We start from the raw sequence: 24,147 nt of genomic DNA on the forward strand, positions 1-24,147 counted from the left end.
GTTAATCCCCACAACCACCCAGTTCCATTTGACAGATGAAGCTGGTGCAGAGGAATGAAGTAACCGGCCCAACCCAAGGTGAGAAGCCAAAGCCCACACTCTCTTGGGCGCACACACAGCATGATGGGCTCCTCAGTCACGTGGATTACCAACGCCCACTTTACAAGGTGCTTCTATGAAATAAGATCACGTCTCGTCAGAAAAACCAGCCAGTGAGTCAGGGGCACTTCAACTCATTCAAAGCAGGAGGGACTGAGAGCTGGGGAAACAAACTACAGGGTAACTCTGACTCAGATTCTCAGCTCCCTCCCTGGAAACCGTGCTGCAGAAAGATAGAAGAGCTGGCTTCCTCTGTCCCAGTAAGTTCTTCCTAGCACACACTCCAAGGGCACATTGATGGACCTGGAGTCAAATTCTAGCTTTACCACATGCAAGCTGTGTGGCCTTGGACAAGTCGCTTAGCTTCTCTGAGCCTTCATTTCCACATCTGTAGAATAGGCATAATGATTGCACCTCTAGCACCGAGCTCCCAGTGTCGTGAGGCTTACATGGATTAACTTGGAGCAGTGCCAGCCTCTAGTAAATGCTCTGTGGATGTTAGTTGCTAGTGTTAGTATTTGTTACTAGTACAGCTGCGGTGTGGGGCCAGCCTTAGTGAGTAAAGAGCAAGCTCCACTCTGAGTTTCTGCACCCCAGAGTGCCCCATCTCTGCTGGGAGGTGACTCAGGCCCCAGCCCACCGCCACTGTCTGTCTCCGAGAATATCACCTGGTATGTAATGCTCTAAATTTGCTGACCTACCTTCACGAGCATGATTTCTTCCCTCTCATCACGATCAAAAGTGGTGGGTGGGGCCTCCCTGGTGGCGCAGTGGTTGAGAGTCCGCCTGCCGATGCAGGGGATACGGGTTCGTGCCCCGGTCTGGGAGGATCCCATATGCCGCGGAGCGGCTGGGCCCGTGAGCCATGGCCGCTGGGCCTGCGCATCCGGAGCCTGTGCTCCGCAACGGGAGAGGCCACAACAGTGAGAGGCCCGCGTACCGCAAAAAGAAAAAAAAAAAAAAAAAAAGTGGTGGGTGGTACAAGTTGCCCCATTTTACAGAGGGGGAAACTGAGGTTCTGAGAAGCAAAAGTCTCCCATAGCATCTGAATGTCAGTCCTGGGCTATGTTACTTAGACCAGCTATGTGACCTGGCTAGACAGTGATGTCAACTGTCAGAGCCTCAAATTCCTTAACTGTAAAATTGGGATAATAATTGCTCTCACTTCCCAGAGCTGTGATCGGGATTAAAAGCAAGTAAAATACTTAACACACTTACTGCCATAAACAACCAATAAACGTTAGATATTTCAAGCCCAGATCTGACATTTAGCCCTGGGATAGCGTTGACGTGGGAAAAGAGTGTGAGACAGACCAGAAACTTCCATCCCCACCTCTTCTATTTCAAGCAGAACAGAAGGGGACAGAGTTTTCCCTGGGGCCTGGAACTAATTGATTGTCCCGGTTCTGGCTTGTGGTACTCTGTTGCTGCAGGGCCCCCATCAATCAGGCACAGCAGGTGTTGAGCTGAGTAAGGGAGGCCTTGCAAGTCAACGGAACTGAACAGCTCATTAACCTCCGTGCACAGGCTGCAGGGAAAGTGCCTGAGAGTGAGAAACAACCACAGAGGAGGTCACCCAGCTGCCCCAGTGGCAGGGACAAGGCCTCTAAACCCTTCTGGCCCCTGGGTTCCTCCTCACCTTTGCCCAAACTGAGACCCTTATCTCCCATCTCCCATCAGCCTGTTCCTAGGCACAGTGCCACTAACAAGCTAAACAAGGGTAAATGTGTTCTTAGACACTTAACAGTGGCTTCAGCCAGTGCCCAGAGTTTTCCTGAAATATGTTCATGGCAGGCTATTGAGTGTGGTCAAAAAGCAAAGGAGCACTGGATGAAACTAAGGTGTTTCTTTGCTGCAGGACTTGTCATAGCCTTTAATATGCTCATGTGCCTCATAAACTCTCCCAGAGTGGGCTAGAGTGTGTAGGTTTCCCAACTTATTTGGCCCCAGAACCCTTTGTTCACTGTTTCTTAGAGGATTCATATTCCATGGGATGCTTTGAGAAACATTGCTCTCAGCCATGGGAAAAATTTGAAATATATTCTTGGACCCCTTACAGACCATGTAGTTTCAGAGTCCATGTTTCCCAGACTATCAGATGAAAAGGAAAAAAAAAAATTAGGGAAACTGATATATTGTCTTGGCTTTTTATTTTGTTTTGTCAAAAAACAAAGCAAAATCCAAATAAGATCTCTCCAACTTCAGCTGTTAGCCTTGAGTGACTGGTGCAGAAGTACCAAACCAAGCAGCCCTTGCCTTGAAGGAAGATGACCTCCAAGGTGTGCCTTACACTCCAGAGTCCCCCGCAGCCTCAGGCTGAGGCTGGAACCTAGCCCGAAATGGCTCCTTGCCTGCCTTTTCCCCAACCCACCCCCTTACCCATCACATCTTTAATAAGTGAGTTGCATGGGGCTCCTTAGGGTCTGCTTCTGGGAGAACCCAAACTAAGACAGTCACCTGTGCCATTCTGTGAGCCTCAGTTTCCTCAGGCATCATACAGGGATGATAATCTCATCCAGGGAGATGATATGTGTGAACCATTTAGCATGGAGGCTAGCTAATAATTCAAGAAAGGCTGATACTTGCCATTGTTATTAGGTTATTATTGGAACCTATGTGTCTTTGGGGGTTGTAGCAGCTCTCTCTAGCCCACGAACCCAAGAGATCATTCTCTCCAAGAAAGACTGGCTATTGAGCAATGGCACACCTGTGGTGTCCTCACCTGGAAGCTGCAGACCCAGCACCTCCCACCACCCCACTCCCTGTCAGGAGGTACTCCCAGAACACAGGCTGGAGCTTGAAGGTCTGGCATGAGGTTCCCTCTAGCACTGGGCTCCTTCCCCTCAGACTTTTCATCCAGAAAGAATGAAGCTTCAATGCCTCTAACCAGACCTCTGAGGATTTCAATTTATTTGATTGCTTCCTCTTTTTTTTTTTTTATATCCGACTCCATACCAGCAGCCTGACTATGGGGCTAGGCTTCGGGGGAGAGGGTGGGGAGCAGGTCTGTGATTTTCTTGTTCAGCGCTGTCCTGATTCTGTGTTCTATGTGACATTTTCCAATCTCAATGAGATTTTTTTTTTAAAGGAAAATCAGACCCCACTTAAAGAATAATGGCTAGAAGTTCTTCAAGAAACAAGAAATTGCTAATACCACCTTGACAAGGAGGCAGATGTGAAACATAGCTAAGTGATGTCCCCTAGACATTGAACTGGGGGAAGAGGTGAATTGACCAGCATCTCTCACTGAGGCCAGATTTGCAATTGTTTTATTACATATTAACTTAAGTCCTCTTAAGGCTGATTTAGTTTTCACTTGCAACATATTTGAAGTGATGTTTGGTTCCATTGCTGCTTTCTCTATCTTGAAGTAAAAATTCAGATCAAAGGACTTAATGTTACTTTCATTACAGCAGGGGATCTGCAACCTCCAGCCCCCAAACCCCATCTGACCAGCCACCTAGTTTTGCACAGCCCACAAGATAAGAATGATTCTTATATTTTTAAATGGCTGAAAAAATCAGAAGATTCTGTGACATATGAAAATTATGTGGAATTCAAATTTCAGTGTCCATAAATGATGTTTTATTGGAACACAGCCACACACACTGTATGGTCTGTGAGGCTAAAAATATTTACTATCTGGTCCTTTACAGAAATTGTTTGCTGACTTCTGCATTGCAGAATTGTCAGCACTCTCTAGGGAAGGAGGAGACAGGTCTGTTTGGAGTGGGACAGTGAGAGGACATCCAGCCACATTCGATTGGGTTTGGGAAGAAGGTTCTTTGCCAAAGGTAAGGGTCCCTCTCTTTTCTGGCTGCCCACCCTCTCTTCTCCATGTGGATGTATATATCCCAGCAGTCCTTTCTGCTCCATGACTGTATGATTTGGCCCTGCCCACCCACAGCTGATTGGTTTAGGGATGGACACCTGACCTAGACTTGGCCAGTCAGATGTCCTTCCCTGGGAATTTAGAATTCTGAACTGGGGCTTGCAGGGAGGAATTGAATAGTATTAGGAGCTAATACTACTACTTATGTGACTCAAAGAAGGTTCAAGAATTTCTACTGCTGACATCCCTAGAGCAGACTTGGTTTTTGCATTTCCTCAGACTCCTTGGATTCTCCAGGTACTCTGTATTCTAATCAGTTCTTCCCCCTTCCTCCTCTTTTCCCCAAAGCTCAGTTAGAATTTTTTTTTTGTTACTTGCAAACCAAACAAACCTGAAGACCCGGTCTCTAGCCCAGATCTCTGCTCATCACTTACGTGATACGATGTCAGGTCTTAATGTTATTTCTTCTTGCAAAGGGGCATTACAAAACATCCAGAGCCAAGAGGATGAAGACAGTGACCCTCTAAGTAAATTAGAAAGATCTGAGTGAGAAAAGATGATAGGCTTTATTTTTATTTTTATTTATTTTTTGTTACGTGGGCCTCTCACTGTTGTGGCCTCTCCCCTTGCGGAGCACAGGCTCCGGACGCACAGGCTCAGCGGCCATGGCTCACGGGCCTAGCCGCTCCGCGGCATGTGGGATCTTCCCGGACCGGGGCACGAACCCGTGTCCCCTGCATCGGCAGGCGGACTCTCAACCACTGCGCCACCAGGGAAGCCCTAGGCTTTATTTTTAAATATAAAAACATTGTATAAACCAATTTCAGAATCAATTTCATTAACAATGTTCTTAACACTAAAATTTTATTAGATAAGTTGTTGAACCTATTGGTGGCCCAGTTTTTTCATCCTCACCAAAAGGCAGTATGACATGACCTTATAAAACTAATGTCAAGATTGATGTAAAATTACTGAGAAGCTATGGAAACATAAAGGGAGTTGCACAAGGGAACAGTATCGAGGGAACAGTGGAGAAAAGAGCAAGGGCTTCACAGTCAGCCAGACTTGCGTTGGAATCCTAGCTCTGTTGCTGTGTGACCTTGGGCAGGTTGCTCAACCTCTCTGAGCCTCAGTTTCACCATTCATATAATGGAGACAATACTAGTCTCTGTGCCATAGCGTTATTGTGAGGATTAAATGATATAATACAGGTTAAGCCATTTAACACTGTGCCAGGCACATAGTTAGCCCTCAATAACTGATAGCTACTATTACCAGTTTTATGATAGATCACCCAGAGAAAGGTCAATGCTATTTCAAGGTAGCAGGCACCCTTCATCCCCATTTCTCACAGTGTAGACAATCCTGTGGGCTCCACCTCCCCCTGCCCCCAACTCAAGTCTGTGGTCTGCCTGGTTCTATCTACCCTTCACTTTCCTTTTCATCTTCCCATCAAAGGTTGACTTTCAAGATGCAAGGCTTTTGCTGGAATGAGTTTGCAGCCTTCCAGCACCTCCGAAAGAGCAGGCTCCTTCTGAGGGTTGAAGCTTTCAGGGCCCTCCTCATCCCAGTAAATTGTATCAAGATATTTGCACTTCAAATGGCCCCACCCTAATCCCCTCAGAGGCTTCTTTCCTGGGCCTTGGGGCAGTTTCCTCACACCCACATCAGTACCCTGAATACTCTAGAGGGACCTCCACACTCTATCTTTTTAGCCCCTCCAGCCTGGTAAACTAGGCACCAGGTGGTGTAGGCCTTGCCCTGGGCCAGGAGCTTAGACTTCATCCCCGCAATAACGCTGGGAAGCTGTGCTATCTGATAACCATAGCCACTAGCCCCGTGTGGTTATTTAAATTTAAATTTAGTTAAAATTAAAATTTGAAAATCAATTCCGCCATCGGACCTGCCACATTTCACATGCTTGATAGCCACATGTGGGTAGAGGTTACCACCTTCGTGCCCACATGGCCATCATGGCAGAAAGTTCCACTGAGCAGTGCTGCACCAGGTGAAACTGTCATCACCCCCACTTTCCAGATGACGAAACTGAGGCTCAGAGTCACGCAGCTGTGTAGTTAAGCCAGGATTTACGCCAGGCCTCTGATTCCAAGCCACCAGACCTCACCACTTCTCCTACCAGTGCCTGGCACTGGGGCTGGGCTCCAAGGACAAAAGACGGATGAACTTGGGGGACAGAGAGATGAGTAATGAAAAATAGTACCATGTGGCAGCCCACAGCATCTGTGGGCCCAGCGAATGCCTTACCCACTGAGCTGACAATATCCACCTCCTGTCTTCCCCGCCTCGATCAACAAAACTTCCCAGAATGGCGTTGCCCAATACAGAAGCCACAGGCTACGTTTAGTTATTTGAGCCCTTGAAATGTGATGAGTCTGAATGGAGATGTATGTGTAAAATACACACTGGATTTCTAAGATGTTCCAAAAAAAAAAAAAAACCAGAAAGAGTGTAAACTATCAGCTTAATAATTTTGTATAATGATTACATATTGACATGATCCTTTTCAACTAGACTGAGTTAAATAAAATAATTACTATAATTAATTTCACCTGTTTCTTTTCACCTTTTTAACGTGGCTATTAGAAAACATAATTAGCTCTGTGGCTTTCAGCGTATTTCTCCCAGCTGTTGCTGCTCTCGAAGGCCTACTGGGTGTCAGTCCCTGCGCTCTGCAAGTGGCCGCAGGGTGGAACCAGAAGAGAATTCAGCTCCAGGCTGACAGCAGATGCCTGTGGGAGCCCAGACAAGCCACATGCTGCTCTGAGACTGGTCTCCGCAGCCGGTACCCAAGCTCTGAGTGTCCGCCAGCCCTGCCTTCTGCACAGGGATGCTGAAAAGCTGCACACCCAGGGCTGCGTGCGCAGACCTGGGGCCGTAAGCAAGCAACTAATCTTTTCTGTTTCCTCCTCTGTAAAATGAAAATAATTACCCCTGCCTCCTGGAGTTATTTTAGAGATGAAGTAAATTAATGAATGCAAAGTGCATGTCCCATAGCAGGTGCTTAATATATGACTGCGGTTAGCAACTAGGGGTGATGTTGTTCCCCCAGGGCATTTGGTGACGTCTGGAAACATTTGGGGTATCACATCTAGAGGGGGGAGGTTGCTATTGGTGTTTAATGGGCGGAGTCCAGACATGTTGCTAAACCTCCAACCGTGCACAGGAGAGCCCTCACCCCCACCCCAAAGAATTATCCAATAGCGGTGAGGTTGAGAAACCCTGGTATATGGCAATGGCTGTTATTGCTATTAGTAGAAACACCTGTGAAAATTACCTAGTTAAAGGTACAGTCACGAGATGGTAGACTCCATGAAGGCAGGGATTTTTTGGTCATCGTTGTATCTCCAGTACCTAGAGCAGTGCCTGGCACATAGTAGGTGCTCAGGAAATATTTGTTGAATGAAGAATGAATGAAATGGCAGGGCTCCTCATCGTCAAAGGCTCAAATGCTCAAAGTAAGAAAGGACATTGTAGATGATCATTATGATCTGTACTTTTATTAATACAAGAAACGTTTGCTGAGCACCTACTGTGTGCCATGCTCTGTGCTTGGGTACTGGGGATTTAATGGTGTCGATGGAACAGAGGAGGTGGAGCTCAGTCTTATGGGCAAGTTGGACAAATGAACAGTTCATTCTGGCACCGAGTGGTAAGTGCTGGGGCAGGGGTGAGCCCTGGGGCTGGGGAGCTCAGGAGAAGCACGTGCCTAGGGTGGAAGAGGGACTCGGAAAAAGCTTCCAAGAGAAGGTGATGTCCAACATTAGGCCTGGAGGAGGAGGAAAAATCAACTAGCTTTTTTAGAACACTCTCCCCATTTCTGGAGTCCCCTTTACAGCATCCTGCTGGAATCCTCTGACTGACAGGGAGCTCATTCCCTCACAAGGCAGCCCACTCTGTGATTTCTCACTGCTTCTTACTAGAATATTCTCACCACCAGGGGCCAGGGTGCAGTCACTGACCTCAGAGCCCTTCCTTTGTCATCTTAAGGCCCCAGTCTGTACCCCAGGCACCTGTCCCATGTCTGGCTCAGGAGGGCCCCATGGCTGACAGCCCAGCCAGCTGCCTGCTTCCTTCCCAGCCTGACAAGCCAGGCCGGCTGAGTCACGGGCTCAGCTTCTCCCCACCCATGTGGGATCTGGGCCTGGGCCAGGGGGATCAGCTCCCTGCCAGAGTGCCCGTTAAGTCAGACCAAAATGAGCCCATGAGCCTCACTGAGGATTAGACCTAAGAACATTCTGGAATGGCATGCTCCACCTTGGAGCTCCCTGAGGGGCAGACCCAGCAGACAGGCATGTTATTCTACCAGTGAAGAAACCAAGGCACACAGTGGTCGGGGGTGGTGAACCTGTCCTGCCTGAGAATGGTATTATAATAATTATTATTGCTGTGGATTGTCATGGTTAATTATTAGAAATTGTCATGTCCATGTGGACAGGGACCCATATGCACTGTTCACTGCTATATGCTCAGTGCCTGTAACAGTACGTGGCACATAGTAGGTGCTCAATTTCTTTTGTTAAATAAGTGCATGGACAATAATAGCTACTTCTATTTTTGGAGGACGTTCTACAAGGAATTACATATATATTTGTTTTTTAATTTACTGTCTGTGTCCATCACCAGGACACAGACTGACTCTATTCTGTCCACCATTATGTGCCCAGCACGATGACACACACATAGTAGGTGCTCAATAAATGTTATTGAGTAAAGAGGCAGGTGCTGGGTGTTTTCTCATTTAATGTCACTCAGCCCAGGCAGGGTGGCGGTGCTCTTTAGCACATCTTCGAGATGAGAAATTGAGCCCTGGAGCAGGGAAGTGACCTCTGAAGGTCACCCAGTTGGGGAGGAAGAGCCAGGGTTTGAACCCACATCTGTGAGATGGCAGAGCTTGTGTGTGCTCTTAACTGCTGGGTCCTGCTGCCCCTGGCACTGAGGGGAGCGGGCAGGGGTGGGGGCCTCTGAGAAGGGGTACTGAGGCAGAATAAGGACCACTTCAGCACTCCCCAATCCTGCCTTGTGTGTCCCAGTCACAAAGCCCTTTCAACATGGTGTCCCATTTGGTGCTCACTGCAGCTTCATCAAAGCCCAGAGAGGAAGAGTAACTTGCTCAAGGTCACACAGCAAGTTCGGCACAGGCCTTCTGCGTCTATGTCCAATGTTCTTTCCCCTAAACCCCAGTTATGGCTCAAACTCGGAGACCTAATATAAGCAGGGACTCATGCGGTATAGGAGAGAAAGCTTATGTTTCAGCATAAACCCAGACTTTGTTTTTCCAGGCAGCCTGGCCCAATACGACTGGTGGCAAATCCAAATTGCACACTTTGCTGTATGACCTTGAGATCTGGCTGCCTGTCTCTGAGCCTCAATTTCCCTATCTAAAAAATGATGCCTTACTTTGCAGGGAGTGGTTAAAATCCCTGACTTGGTGTCTCTCCTGCTGTGTGATCTTAGGAAAGAAACTTAGCTTCTCTGAGCCTCGGTTTTTTCACCTACTAGGTGGAGTTAATAAATATCCATCTCTCAGGGCCCGAGAGAGTTCACGGGGTACCGTGAGGGCACTGTGCAGGGCCTGGCACGTAGTAAGTGTTCAATAAAAATGGTTCGGGGGTGGGGGTGTCCTTTGGGAGCACAGTGGGTGACCCTCCTCAGGATCCTGCGGACCCAGCCTGGCCACTGCAGACCCAGCACACACACTCCCGGCTGCCCCCGGCCAGCTGGGGGGAAACCTGAGCCACCCTCCTCCTGGACAGACGCTGTCACTGCTGCCGCTGCCTCTGAAGTGAAAGAAAGGTCAGAGCCTAGGGAAGCGGGGCTGGGTGTGCAATGGAGGCGGCCGGCCCGAGAGGAGGGGAGGGGTGGCCGGCGGCTGCCTGACCGCCCCGGTCTCTCCAGGGGAGGCCTGAGCCGGCCGGGCCTGGATGCAGCCCCCCTGCCCTGGCTTCGGCCTTCCAGCCTGCCCCTGGGGAGGGGCCACCTGGTGTCAATTAAGGCCCAGCCACGCGGCTCGCACCACGCTGGGCGGCTGATTAGTGCCGCTGGCCTCTCCAGATGGAGAGCGCGGCCTGAGAGGGGCGCTTGCCAGCACGCCAGGGGGAGGCCGAAGCCAGAGCTGGTGAGTACCCAGGCGGGGGCTCTGCTCGGCGGGCCTGGGGAGCCCGGCTTGGCCGTGGTGGGGAGGGGGCTCGCCGTGGGCTTTGCTCTCCCAGGGCCCCACGGGGCCTCTCAGCATCCCCGACCCCCTTGGCCTCGGCCTGACCTGCCAGGTAGCCCAGGGCACCAAATGCCGGCCTGGTGTCCTTCCTCCCGGGTCGTGCAGCTGCAGGGGCCACCCCCGGGCTATGGCTGAAGGGGGCCTGACGGGTGAACGAAGGGCCAGTCGGCCCAGACGGAGACTTTAGCGTCCCAGCTCTCTGCTCGTTACCCCGGAAAACTCGCTCTCTGTGCCGGCCCGCCTGGGCACCTAAGGCCACCTTCCGCCAAACTGCCAGCTCGTGCTCCCGGGAGGCCCCGTTTGGCTGGTGGGCATGAGACCCCCGCAGGAAGCCAGCATGGGGAGCCTGCTGCACCCAATGCCGGAGCTCGGGGGGAGGCCTCTGGCTTCGGAGTGCCACATGGCCTGGAGCACGGCCGGCGGCAAGTAGGGCCCTGGTCTAGGACCCGCAGATGCCCGTCCAGCGTGCAGGCCGCGCAGCTCTGCAGGGTCTGAGCCACCCCCTGTTTCCCAGGGGGGCGTCAGTCCCAGTAGCGGCAAAGGAGGGGGCAGCTGCCTACCCATGGCACAGACGGGGGTCGGAGGCGCACAGCTTTACTAACTCCAAGCAATGAGGTGACGTGTGACTTGTCTCTGGGCCCACGCTATGAACTGTGGGCCCCAGTTCCTGGCTAAGAGGTGTTCTGTTATCCATGAAAGGACTCCCTTGTGACAGCTGGCGTTATCTCTGGTGGAACCACTGAGTGGTCTGTGGCAACCGCCGGCTTGGGGCGGAGGCAACGTGTGTTTGAGACAAGATGGCAGCCCTGGAGGGATAGAACGATGCTGGGTGCGTGTCCAGGTGCTTGTGCCACGTGGGGTGCATTTAGGAGATGAACAGGATCACCTGTGTGAATCGCTGGAGCCCGTTCTGGACACGGGCTCCAACACGTAGGCTTGGGAGGAAGGATGGGTCAGCGGGGCACAGTCACGTGTCCCCATCTGTGTCTGCGTGTGTGGTTGTATTGATGCCACGGCTGTGTAGACGGGGGCTCCTTGGCAGTGTCCCTGGGTCGTTGCAGTCTCTTTTGCCAGCTCCGTCCGTCTTGGGGGAGGTAGGGGATGTTTCTTGAGGGCAGCACCCAAGAGCTCCCTGGCGAGCCAGCTAGATGGTCTCTCTATTGTGCACCCCGGGAAGTTGAACTTGCTGTTTCTCAGACCCCATTCCCACCGAGCTGAGACCAAGCCAGGCTGGAACATTGTCTGTGGGTCTGGGTTGAGTGGGGAAGGGGGTGGGGCAACCACAGCTGAAGCTCAGCTGCTTTCTGGGAAATACTGGATCTAGTTCATTTCCTCCATAAATATTTATCACGGGCCTCCTCCAGGCTAGAACCTGGGCTCAGAACTGGGACTGTGAGAGTGACCCTAGAATTCATTCATTCATTCACATATATTGATTGATAGACACCCATACTAGGTGCTGAGATTTCATGGTAGGTTTCAAATCCATTCCTTCCTTTATTCCTTCATTCATCCCGCAATATTTATGGAGCATCCGCTATGTACCCAGCGCTGTGTTAGCTGCTGCAGTTACACCGGCAAATCTGGGAAATGGGAAATCATCGTCTCTTCCAACTTTCCTTGCTGTCTGTACACAGTGAGCCTGGATCTGGCAGAAAGCCAGACGCCCAAGAAGCAGGAGAACATTGGGGTCCTCCTCTGGTCCTTTTGCAGCAAGGCATAGGGGCCCCATGTAGCCATGCAGCTGCCACTTGGAATGTCCCCAGTGTCTACCTGGAATTAGTGACTTTCACTGGGCTCCAGTGATCATGACAGTGACGTACCCTCTTAGGTCTCTGGGAAATATCCACACCAGAACAGGATGAGCTTTACACACGTCCATGGTTTAACTCCTTTTCCAAAGGATATTGTGATAATTTTGATGATTAATTACCAAGTATGCCTAAGGCACTTGCTCAGGTAATTAATAAATACTAGAAGGTGCCACTTATTATTTGCCATGCGCCAGGCACAGGGCTTAGCATATACATGATTCATCTTTTTGAATTCTTGCCCCAGTCTGATGGTAGCCCCGTCACTTCCCCATTTTACAGCCACAGAAACTGAGGGTACGAGGGGCTTCGTAACCTGCCCAAGGCCTTTCTTTTCTTTTCTTTTTGGCTGCGCCATGCAGCTTCCAGGATCTTAGCTCCCTGACTGGGGATTGAACCCAGGCCCACCAGTGAAAGCACCAGGTCCTAACCCCTGGACCGCCTGGGAATTCCCTGCACAAGGCCTTTCTGACACCAAAGCCTGAGCTTTCAACCTCTTGGCTAGAGCCCTTAAGGAGTTCCCATCTAGATGGGGACGTGAGCAGAACGTCTACAAACAAAACTTGAGTGGGTCAGCGTGAGAGAGGATGTGCCCCACTCAAGGGGGTGGGGCAGTTAGAAAATGCCAGACAGCAAAGGGCTTCCTTGTCTTTGTAACCACAGAGCGCTTTTGTCCAAACAAAACCTCATGGAAGTAGCGCAGAGCAGAGCTGCCCTGGGTGAATCAAGGGTCGGGGTCTGACCCAGCACAGCGCAGGCTCCCTTCTGCTCCCCTGCCCTTGAGGGGGGGGCCCGTGGTCCCTCAGTGAAACCCTGAGGGGTGCGGGCAGCTGGCAAAGCACTTTGGTACAAGGTAAAAGCCAGCCAGGCTGACCATGGCCCGTGAGGATACCTGGCAGGTGAGGGCTGAGGTGGCCTTGAAGGTGGCGAAACCAGACGTCTGGGCAGAGAGGAGATGAGGCAGTCATTCACTGATTCATTCATTGATTCACTCACTCACCAAATACTCACTAAGCTCCTCCTCTGGGCCAGGCACTGGTCAGGGTACAAGGATTAGAGTGGGGATGATGATAAATCATGCTTCTTCCCTTGGCTGAGAACGGATTCTCTGCACGGCCTGACCGAGGAGGCCCACGGGATCAGCGCAGAGCCTTGGCATGGAGGGCAGGAGAAATGGCTCGTTCCTGCAGTAGCACTGGAAGCTCCCACTGTCCACCTGGCCTTGGTCCTGGCACTGGGGTTACAACGAGTAACAGGTGGAGGGAGTGCTTTCTAGAAAAGGAGAGGGAGGGACGCAGGGGAGGGCAGCAGAAGGGGCTTAACAAGCCTGGGGGCTCAGCTGGAGACACTCCGCTGACCCCGTGGGAGGCTCTTACCATGAGTTGCACCGCGAAGTGGATCCCACCTTGAGGTAAGGGGGCGAGCCTTTGGGATCCCCGTGTCAGCCAGTCACTGGTCCTCAGCTGGGGCGAGGGGTGTCATTTCCCCGACAAGCTAGCTTCCCTACGGAAGGCAGTTCTCCGGGAATAAAGGTCAGCAGCTGGGGAGTGCGTGCGTTGCCAGACAAAGGACACCTGGACAAGGCCCCAGAATTGCCCCCGACGCTGCCCCTGAGTAGCTCCTGGTCCGGGGGGCGAGGCAGGCACTGGACAGACGAGGGCAGTCGGGAGGGTGCCTTGCCCCAGTAGAGAAGCGCAGAGGGGTTGGGGAGCCCAGGAGGGGGCGCCAGACCCAGTGCGGGAAGTCAGGGGAAGGTGCCATCCATCTTGAGGCCTGGGTTCAAATCCTAGCCCTGCCACTCGCGAGGTGTTGGCCTTGGGCCAGTTCCTTCCCTCCTAGAGCCTCTGCTTGGTCAGCTCTAGGCTGTAGATGCTCCTTGGGGCCCCCTTCTGGAATGGTTGGTAGGATTTCTATGTGATTCGAGTAGCCCCGTCCCTGGCACATGGCAAGTGCCGGGAACTGCAGATGGCAGAGCTGGTGGATGGAAACAGGGTCGGCTTATAGAGCGCTGTGTGCCTGCGGAATCGGGGGCCTTTCCTGCCAACTCCAGAGGGACCAGGGAGCCCCGGGGGGTGCGCCAGAAATGGCTGCCGGTGGCAGGTCCTGGGTGTCATCAGTACTTTGGGTCTGTCAGGCAGAGGCAAAGATGGGGTGTGTGTGGACTGGGCAGAGAGTCAGCTCAGGAGGGAGCAGGGCCCTGGAACGGACCGAGAGGGGCCAGGCCCCCCATACTCTCCCCACGCCTCACTCCCAAAGCCCGGAGCCCGGGTCTGAACAAAGTACCATACCTTCATCCATCCGTCCACCCATCCATCCATCCATCCATTCATTTATTTAGCAAATATTTCTTGAACTCCAACTACATGCCAGGGTCTGAAGATGTGTCCGTGAGTAAGACAGAAAGGATCCCTAGTCTCATGGAGCTCAGTTCATGGTCGGGGGTCATCAAATGCCAAGGACAGAGGACAAAAAGAGGGGCGTGGCCGAGGAGTTGAGAAGATGAACGTTTTGAGCAGTTTCTGGGTGTCGTGGGCCAGAGGCCTGGCGGCAGGGCTGTGAGGCGTGAGCTCAGCAGGGGGAGAGGATGGAGGATCGGCTCTACTTTTGATCTCGGGTGGCCTCGGCCTGCAGGGCTTGAAGCAGGGTTTCGGTTCCCGGCCAGAGACTGAGGTCGGGCAGTGGCAGTGAAAGCGCTGATTCCTAGCCGCTGGACCAGTGGCCCGTGACAAGGCCCTGGCCCTTTGGCTTTGCAGAAAAGAATTCCCACAGAGACAGAAAGTAGTGAAACCAATAAAGTGTTTATTAGGAGGAAAAAGAATATGTGGGGATAGACACACGGGCAGACTCAGAGAGAGTGGCACCCTCATGGTAGTTTGAATCACTTTTATGGGGCCTTTCTTCTGGGTTTCCTTTGGCCAGTCATCTTGCTTTGCCTGGTTCTGAGTCCGTATTTGGTATATCTCAGGGTCCTACCCTGTATGCGTGCACATCTCTTAGCCAAGATGGATTCTGGCGAAGAGGCCTATGGGTAGGTTGACATGACTTACTATGAGGTGACGGCCCCTCCCTTTTGACCTCTGAGGAGCCTTTCTGCTCACGTGTAGTCGGGAAGGTCTCCTTGGCCTCGAGCAGGAGAAACGTGTTCTCTTATCTGGGCGGGTCTCAGCTCCTCCCCCTCTTCATCTGGGAGTATCTGTCCGCAGGGGACGAGCTTCAGCTGCGCAGCCTGGGGCCCATCGAGCTCCTGCCTCACTTTCAACCAGAGCTCGGCGAGGAAGGGGCGGTGGCGTACAGGCCAGGAGTGACTGAAAAAAGAGCATGTGTGTGCGGGCGGGCGGGCGTGCGTGCGTGCGGGCGTGAGGACGTGCGTGCGTGCGTGAGGGCGTGCGTGAGGGCGTGCGTGAGGGCGTGCGTGCGTGAGGGCGTGCGTGAGGGCGTGCGTGCGTGGCGGCGTGCGTGCGTGGCGGCGTGCGTGCGTGACGGCGTGCGTGCGTGACGGCGTGCGTGCGTGACGGCGTGCGTGCAGGGCTCTGTATGGAGGATCGTGGGAAGGGGTGAGTGGACACGTGGATGTGAGGGTGTGTATCGGGGTTTCGGGGCATTTGTGAGGGTGTGGGGTGTATATACATGAGAGGGTTGCATGGGTTTGTGTGTGTGTGAGGGGTTGTGGGGAGCTACGTGCAAGAATGGGGGGCATGACTGTGAGGGTGTGTGAGGAGGTGTATGAGGGTTTGTGAGTGTGTGAGAGGATGTGTTTTGGAAGTGTGTGTATATGAGGGTGTGTGCATGAGGATGTGTGTGTGAGGGTTTGTGTGTGAGGAGTTGAGGAGAGATACACGTGTGAGGGTGTGTGTACTGAATGGTGTGTATATGGGCGTGTGAGGGTGTGTAATGAAGTATATGTGGCCGTGTGAGAACCAGTGTGTGAGAGGGTACGGGGGTGTGGAGGTGTGCGTGTGTATCTGTGAGTGTGTGTGCATCTGTCCCTGTGCACAGGTGTGTTTGGGTCTGTACCTACGAGTGTGTATCTGTGTCAATGTATTTTCATCAAATTCTGGATTCGGAGAGCTAGAGAGAGTCTGGAAGCCCCTTCCGTCCACGCCCACCCCCGACCCCAATAACAAGCCCGCCTTACATGTGCACAGCACCCTACAGCTCACACTTTCCCATTCATCCATTGTTCCCTGGGATGCCCCCCTCCAGCAGCAGCCCTGGGAAGATGGCTCCATCCCATTTGACAGATGTGGCAACTGAGGTCCCGGACCCAGAGGGAGATGGGGGCAGTGCCTTTAAGTCCCAGGACTTGGTGTCTGGCCAGATCCCAGCTCTGACTCCTCCTCCCTGTATCTCTTCCAGCTCAAGCGCTTACCCATGTAACAAGATGCCTATTCAAAGCCCACACACATCAATTATACTATTTCTTTTCTCCTTTGATTCTATTACTTTCTTTTTTTATCCTATTTCTCCCCTGGTTCCACTTCCCTTCCACTTCATTAGCAATGAATGAGCCTGTAACTTTAACACATCCCTCACCCCCCTCTGCCAAATGCCTTTTACAAAATCACTCTGCAATTAAGAGGAAAAGTCTTATTTAAAAAAATGTTTAAATCAAAGCGGAGCTTATTATTCAAGAAAATTCCGCTAGGGAAAAAGATGGGTTTGCAAATGCTCACCAGGATTCCCCCGGAACAATGCCTTATATAGAGACATTCGCTGCTTGCAAAGAAAAACAAACGATCTCAGATAAAGACCAAATATTTTGAAAGACTCAAACCCCAAAGGAGAGAAGACAAATTCAGTCTTTAGGAAGCCGATCGTGCAATTGGCCAGCAATTCCCACCGATTCAGGAAACAAAATGCATTCTTCTGCCCACTAGATCCTGCATATTAGCTAATGACCCCAAAGGACCTTCCTACTCAGCATCGGGGACTCGGGGCCCTCCAGATGCCCACAGGAAGATAGAAGAAGAGGTGATGCTATTATATTCTGAGGAACTGAGGGTCAGTGCTAAGCTCCAGACCCCCGCACCGCAGTGTGGTCTGAGCTTAGCGTAGCCCAGCCTTGGGCATCCCCGCTCCAGGCAGCCAACGCTGTCTCCACCAGGTTCCTCTTCCAAGAGGCCTGTGACCTGACCCTCCAGCCTCCTGACTGGGACCTCAGCTGCCAGCAAGGCAGCCCCAGGGAGCCTGTGTGTGCTGAACCCAGCTGAGGGCGGGAGCTGGGAGTGAAATCCCTCGGGACGGTGCCTGCGTTAGCCTTGGGGAGGGGACAGGCGGTCAAGGCAGTGAAGGTACTCTCCTTCTCTGTCTCTCTCTGTCTCTCCCTCCCTCACCGGCTTTCTCAGCATCTCTCTGGCTCTGCCATGTCACCGCCACCCTAGCGATAATGATGGTAGCCTTTCATTGTCACTGCCTTCTTCCACATCCCTGCCCTTGCCATCCTCCCACCTGCTCTGTGCAGTGAGCAAGGCTGGAATGATCCTTTGTCCTTGTTCATATATTGAGAGCCAGAGGCTCAGAGAGGTTAGGTAGCTTGTCCAAGGTCATGCAGAGCTGGACCTTCCTCCCAAGACTGTGTGTTCTCCCGTCCAGAATGTTCTTTCCCACGGCATCATGGAGGCTCCCATGTCTCCTTCCCAGGTGTTTCTCCACTCTGGTTGACACCTTTACCTCGATTTCCCTTGTATTCTCTTGACCAGGTTGTGAGATACAGACAGGAATGTCAGGAGAGGATGGTTTTTTTTCAGCATTTCTATTTATTGATTGATTGATTGATTGATTTGCTGTGTGTTGGGTCTTCGTTTCTATACGAGGGCTTTCTCTAGTTGCGGCCAGCGGGGGCCACTCTTCATCGCGGTGCGCGGACCTCTCACTGTTGCGGCCTCTCTTGTTGCGGAGCACAGGCTCCAGACACACAGGCTCAGTAGTTGTGGCTCACGGGTCCAGTTGCTCCGTGGCATGTGGGATCTTCCCAGACCAGGGCTCGAACCCGTGTCCCCTGCACCGGCAGGCAGACTGTCAACCACTGCGCCACCAGGGAAGCCCCTGGAGAGGATGTTTTTATACCACTGGATGTCTCTTCCATCAGCCCCATGAGATAGCAATGATGCTGGTATTAGTAGCGGTTACCATTTATCAGGTCCTGATCAGTGTTTTAGATGCTGGTTTCAGCCATTGGCACACCCCACCCTTACCTGCCATGGCTGGAAACTGGCGCAGACTAGTTGAAGAATATTAAATCGACCTATTTGGCTGGAGTGAAGCGCCTGTCCATGAGGACTGGCACAATACAGGGCCACTCTAGGCATTTGGAATATTAATTCCAAGTGAGCAACAATTTTTGAGCAGTGGGTGTAGCCTGTGAAATGATGGCATATAATAAAAAAGAATGAAATAATGTCATTTACAGCAACATGGATGGACCTAGAGATTATTATACTAAGTGAAGAAAGACAGAGAAAGACAAATATCCTATGATTTCACTTATACGTGGAATCTAAAAAATTGATACAAATGAACTTATTTACTAAACAGAAACAGACTCACAGACATAGAAAACAAGCTTATGGTTATCAAAGTGGAAAGTGAGGGGGAGGAATAAATCAGGAGTTTGGAATTAACAGATACACAGTACTATATTTAGAAGAGATAAACAACAAGGACCTACTGTATAGCACAGGGAACTATGTTCAGTATCTCATAATAACTTACAATGGTAAAGAATCTGAAAAAGAATATGTGTGTGTGTATAAATATAACCAACCAGGGTTCTTGACCTCCTTAGTCAGTAGAAATGGATCAGAGGCCAGACAAGAAATTCAGGCAAGGCTTTATTGGGGCCCCTGCTATAGCAGGGGGGAGCGAGAACAAACAATAGGTTCCCTTGCCTGGTCAGCTCCCTGAGGTGGGGCAAGCTTGTTCCTTATATGGGGTGAGGGTAGAGGTGTGTCAGGGGTCGGGACGGAGGGCTGGCTTAGGTGTTTTGCCCACCCCTTAGGTGGTGCTGTGTGCAGGGGGCATGCTCAGCACCCTGCTTTCGCTCCTGAGCCCCTGCTTTTGCTCCAGGCTCTTCAAAAGTGGCAGTTGGATTTTTTGGTCTCTGTGTATCTTTTGTCCAGAATTTGTCCCAACTGCGCATGCACGCAGTTATTTTTAGTCCCGTAGAGTTTCCTTGTCTGTTTGCTGCTGCAGGAGGGATGTGTCCAGGTGCAAGCACTGCAGCAGAGGGGCCCAGGTCCCAGCCTGTCTCATATATATATATATGGCTGAACCACTTCGCTGCACACCTGAAACTAACACATCATTGTAAGTCAACTATACTTCAGTAAAAATCAATAAATACACAGAAGTAGAGAACAAAACGTATGGACACCAAGGGGGGAAAGCGGCGGGGGGGGGGTGGGGGTGGGGGGTGGGATGAACTGGGAGATTGGGATGGACGTGTATACAGTGATGTGTATAAAATGGATGACTAATAAGAACCTGCTATATAAAAAAATAAATAAAATTAAATTTTAAAAATAATAATAAATAATTGGAAAGGGAAAACTGAAAATAAAAGATGGCATATAGATCAGTGTCTCTCAAACATGGAACACTTTTAAAGGGCACATATTCTCACAAACGCGCCCTCTCAGTGTTGTCATAAAATACTTCTATTCTGATTCTGCTTAAGTGTGTACCAGCAGAAAAGCAGATATGACTTCTTCATGCTTATATCCCTAAAAAACCAAAACAGATCCACAAGTTAAACACCATTCCAATTTCAAAACAAATCAAATTCAAATTCAAACATGTACGTGATGGCTGGAGTGAAGTTCTGTTCGCAATGTGAGTAGATGACGTGCGGCCCAGAGGGTCCCCTGGGATCCCCCAGCCTCTGCCCCAACGGGCCCCGTGAGGACTTGGTTTTCCCTCACTCTCTCCTCACACTGCTTTGAACCCTCTGTCTGTATAGTGTGGCGTTCCAGCCTTTGGCCTTCACCAGACACGGAAAGGGTCATTTCTGTATCACACCCATGGCCTTTTCTTGTTATTGTGCAGTAATTAAAGCAGGACAGCTCAGCCCATTTCCATCCTCACAACACAGTCACTGGACCATGTGGCAATTCTTAGTGATAAGACAGTTATCAGCAAATCCAGGAAAGGCTGATGGTAATGTCCTCCAAATAAAAACACAACGATAACACTTCTAACACGATCAGAATGTCTTATGAACCCCCAAGGAGACCTCAGTTTCAGGAACTCAAGTTCAGAGGCATCTAGTGGTGGTGGGGAGTGTACATTCAAGTTAGGGGGTCCAACTAGGAGGTTATGGGGGCATTAAGATTTAATGCCGGGAGGGCTCCAAAGACCAAAATGGGAAGGAAGATCTGAGTGATGGGCTAAAGGAAAGTTAGGTAGGATTTGGGTTTTGATGGTGATGCCCAGAGAACTGGCACAGGATTTCTGGAGCCTCCCAGATCTGTGGGGTGCCAGGAGGAAGGATTTAGCAGGAAGCTGGGCAAGGAAAAAGCCTCAGCTGGTTTTGCCCAAGCACACTGGGATTCTGGCCTTGGCTTCATTTGTTGTCCCATCCTCGGCTTCTTGGTCGGTTAAACGAGACCTTCCACCATACCTGGCAGTATAGACAAGTGAGTCAGGGGACAAGCTGATCATAGTCTGAATTCTAGCTCTATGATTTACCAGCTATGGAACCTCAGACTAGCCCCTGAACACGTCTGCAACTGTCTCTCCTTGCTATAAAAGGGAAATTGCATTAGTACCTTCCTACGTTTGTTGTCAAGGTCGGACACAAGGACTGGAAGCTTGTATGCTCAGTATTTTACGGCTTCTGCCATTGCTGTTACTGTGATTGTACCACTGTGTGATGAGCAGCATCCCTTCATCAGCGCCCTCGATCTGCCTCTCCATCAACCCGGTCCCAGCTCCCCTCAACACGTGCTGATAGAGCCTGCTCCCCACCTGTGAGGACTTTATCAAAAGCCTTCATGCCCAGCTGCTCTCCTCCTTCCTCTAAAGAAGGTTTTCAACCTGTCTCCTGCCACATATCCCTTGGCCATCTGGTGAAGCCCACAGACCCCTTTGCAGAAGAATGTTTTTCAATGCATAAAAAATAACACCCAAGGGCTTCCCTGGTGGTGCAGTGGTGGAGAATCTGCCTGCCGATGCAGGGGACATGGGTTCGAGCCCTGGTCTGGGAGGATCCCACATGCCGCGGAGCAACTAGGCCTGTGAGCCACAACTACTAAGCCTGCGCGTCTGGAGCCTGTGCTCCGCAACAAGAGAGGCCGCTATAGTGAGAGGCCCGCGCACCGCGATGAAGAGCGGCCCCCGCTCGCCGCAACTAGAGAAAGCCCACGCACAGAAATGAAGACCCAACACAGCAAAAATAAATTAATAAATTAGTAAACTCCTACCCCCAACATCTTCTTTAAAAAAAAAAAAAAACAAGTTTGCAAAGGAACTAATTATATCGAGACATAGTTACCAAAAATGTATTTCAAAAACCAAATATGATATGGGAATATGTGTATTTCTTTATTTATGCATTAACTAAAAGAGTAGCTGTGAGCCTAACACACTGTGATTTTGAAGGAGTAATGAGCATACATAGTTCGAGATATTTGCAACAGTTGTAAGGTGATATGAAAATACTTGCGATTTCTATCAGTGATAAAGTCACAGGTCTGATAATACCCATGTGGCCTTCTCTGTATTCGTAAGGAAAGCAAATGCTAAATTTCGGCTAGAGGTTAATAAAATAAAGATGTAATTATTTTTCCCATCCAAGTTCACGGCCCCTCTGAATTGTATCCAGAGACCCTTTGCTCCAAAGCCAATGGTGTTAACTGCCTGTGCTGTGCATGTAACTTTTGCCACTAACTCTAGTAAGCTAAGATTTCTCTCTATTTGAATGTTCAAAATCTCTTATCTAAGAACATACACCTAGTTAAAAAATAATCAAATAAGAGAGAAAGCCTTACAGTGGGAAGCAGTTCCCCATCCCACCCCTTCCTACTCTTAGCCTGCTTCCCAAGGACTCCTGCTCTTACATTTTCTAGCAGTTTCCTCTGTGGTTATCTCCAAATCTCTAAATACCATACATATACTTGACATTTATTGATTTATGGACCTTAGACCTTATCTACTGACATTTCCTTCCCTGTCCTCCCAATATGTCTATCACTATTTTTAGTTCCCCATTGGTTACCTTGGCAACTTTAAGAAATGCCTTCCACTTTCATTTCTTATTCCATCAACCACAGGTGGGGTATCTTGACTCCACAACTATTTCAGATGAGGTGTTGATGTTCAACCTTCCTTTCTTCTCCCCCTTTTCTTGCCTGATCGATGCCTATCACTGATTCTTTCTCTGTACAAGTCCTATCTACCAATATAGTGATAAGCTTCTGGAAAGCAGGGACCTGGTTTGGTTTCTCGTGTATCCCAGCACAGTGCTTGGCACATAGTAGGTGGCAGTAAGTCTGTGTCCTGTGCTCTGGGAAAGGAGATGGCAAATTTCAGAAGGAAGAAGACTTTTTCGTATCATTCCCAAGTCTGGTGACTTGCTTCCCATGTGCCGTTCCTGTTCAAAAAGGGAATCCATTTCCTGTGAGAGAGAACTTTATAAAGCCTCTCCCTTCACTCAAGCCTCTTTACCTCCATCCAAGGCTTCCCAGTTTCCTGGGACAAAGTCCAAACTCAACCCAAGGCCCTGGACTCTCGCCAACTCTCTCATTCCTCTCAGCTTCACTTCCCATAGTCCATCCAGACAGAACCACTTACTGTTCCCCCAGGTTGGCACACTTCCTCCTGCCTTTGCCTTTGCACCTGCTGTTCATTCTGAATGGAAGGCCCATCTCCCACAAGAGCCCCACAAAGTATACCTTATCCATCCTTCCTGCCTCAACTTAGACATCACCTCTGCCAGAAAGTCTTGCTGGACCCTCCTAGGTCTTGTGTCCTCCCACAGACTCTGATACACACCCCACCATATCCCATATCATGCTGAATTGAGACCACCTATTTACTTGTTCATCTCTCTCTCTAGAATGTAAATTCCTTGAAGGTAGAATCCATAGGTTATTCAGTGTTAGGTCACAACAATGTTTAACACAGTGCCTGGAAGCTGGAAAGTGTTCGATAAATACATTTATGATGGGTGCATGGGTTGATAGATGTACTAATAGATGTACAAATGGATGGATGGATAGATGGATGAATGGATGAACAGATGGACAGATGAGTGCTTGGATGGATGGATAGATGGATGAATGGATGAACAGATGGACAGATGAATGCTTAGATGGATGGGTGGATGGATGGATGGATGGATGGATAACTGGAAGGATGAGATGGATACATAAATAGGTAAAAAGGTTCACGGTTGGCGGGATGGAAGGTAGATGACTGTTAAATCCCTGGTAAAGGTGTGTATAATAAGAACTATCACGGGGAACAATCTTCATATTTCTTTCATCCTAAAACTCCATCATTGATGGAGACATCAAAACATGTGCCATGAGATGACTTGATTGGTCCTGTTGTACGTAGCCTTGAGGTTAAGTTCATGTCCCTACTTTCCCCAGCTCTCCCCAGTAACCCAGGGTGGCTATTTCACTCAAAAACGTCTGTGAATCTTCCTGGAAACTGTACTTTTATGAAGTGCTTTTGGGGCTCTGAATTTTCGATATTAGCTATCAATGGTGGAAGCATGACTTTCTTTGAATTTATTGTTCAGCACAAACATTTCCTGATGGTATATTATGCTCCAGCAACTATGGTAGGTGCTAGGGATGTGGAGATAAACATTCATTGCCTCCCTGGAGCTTAAATGTGGGGAAAGCAGTGGACGTAAACATGTACTCAGCTGATACGAACACAATAACACCAGCAGTCCATGTTGCTACCATTTATTGAGTTCATGCTCATAGGAGAATAGATGGAGATGGAGAAAGGAAAGAGGGTGGCCCTGATAGGAGAAAGTACAAGAAAAATAGAATAGCCTGTCATGTGAAGCAGAGACTATTAGCTTCATTGTGTAAATGTAGAAAGTGAGGCTCAGGGGGATTAGTTGAGTCACTCAAGGTCACACAGCTGATAAGGGGCGGAGCCAGAGTTCTCCCTGCCTCCAGGACCCAAGCTTTTAACAACTGCTTGGCCGGGTT

The sequence above is a fragment of the Mesoplodon bidens genome (assembly GCF_964165515.1).
Source record: "Mesoplodon bidens genome assembly, chromosome: 13".
In the NCBI taxonomy this organism is placed as follows: Eukaryota; Metazoa; Chordata; class Mammalia; order Artiodactyla; family Ziphiidae; genus Mesoplodon; species Mesoplodon bidens.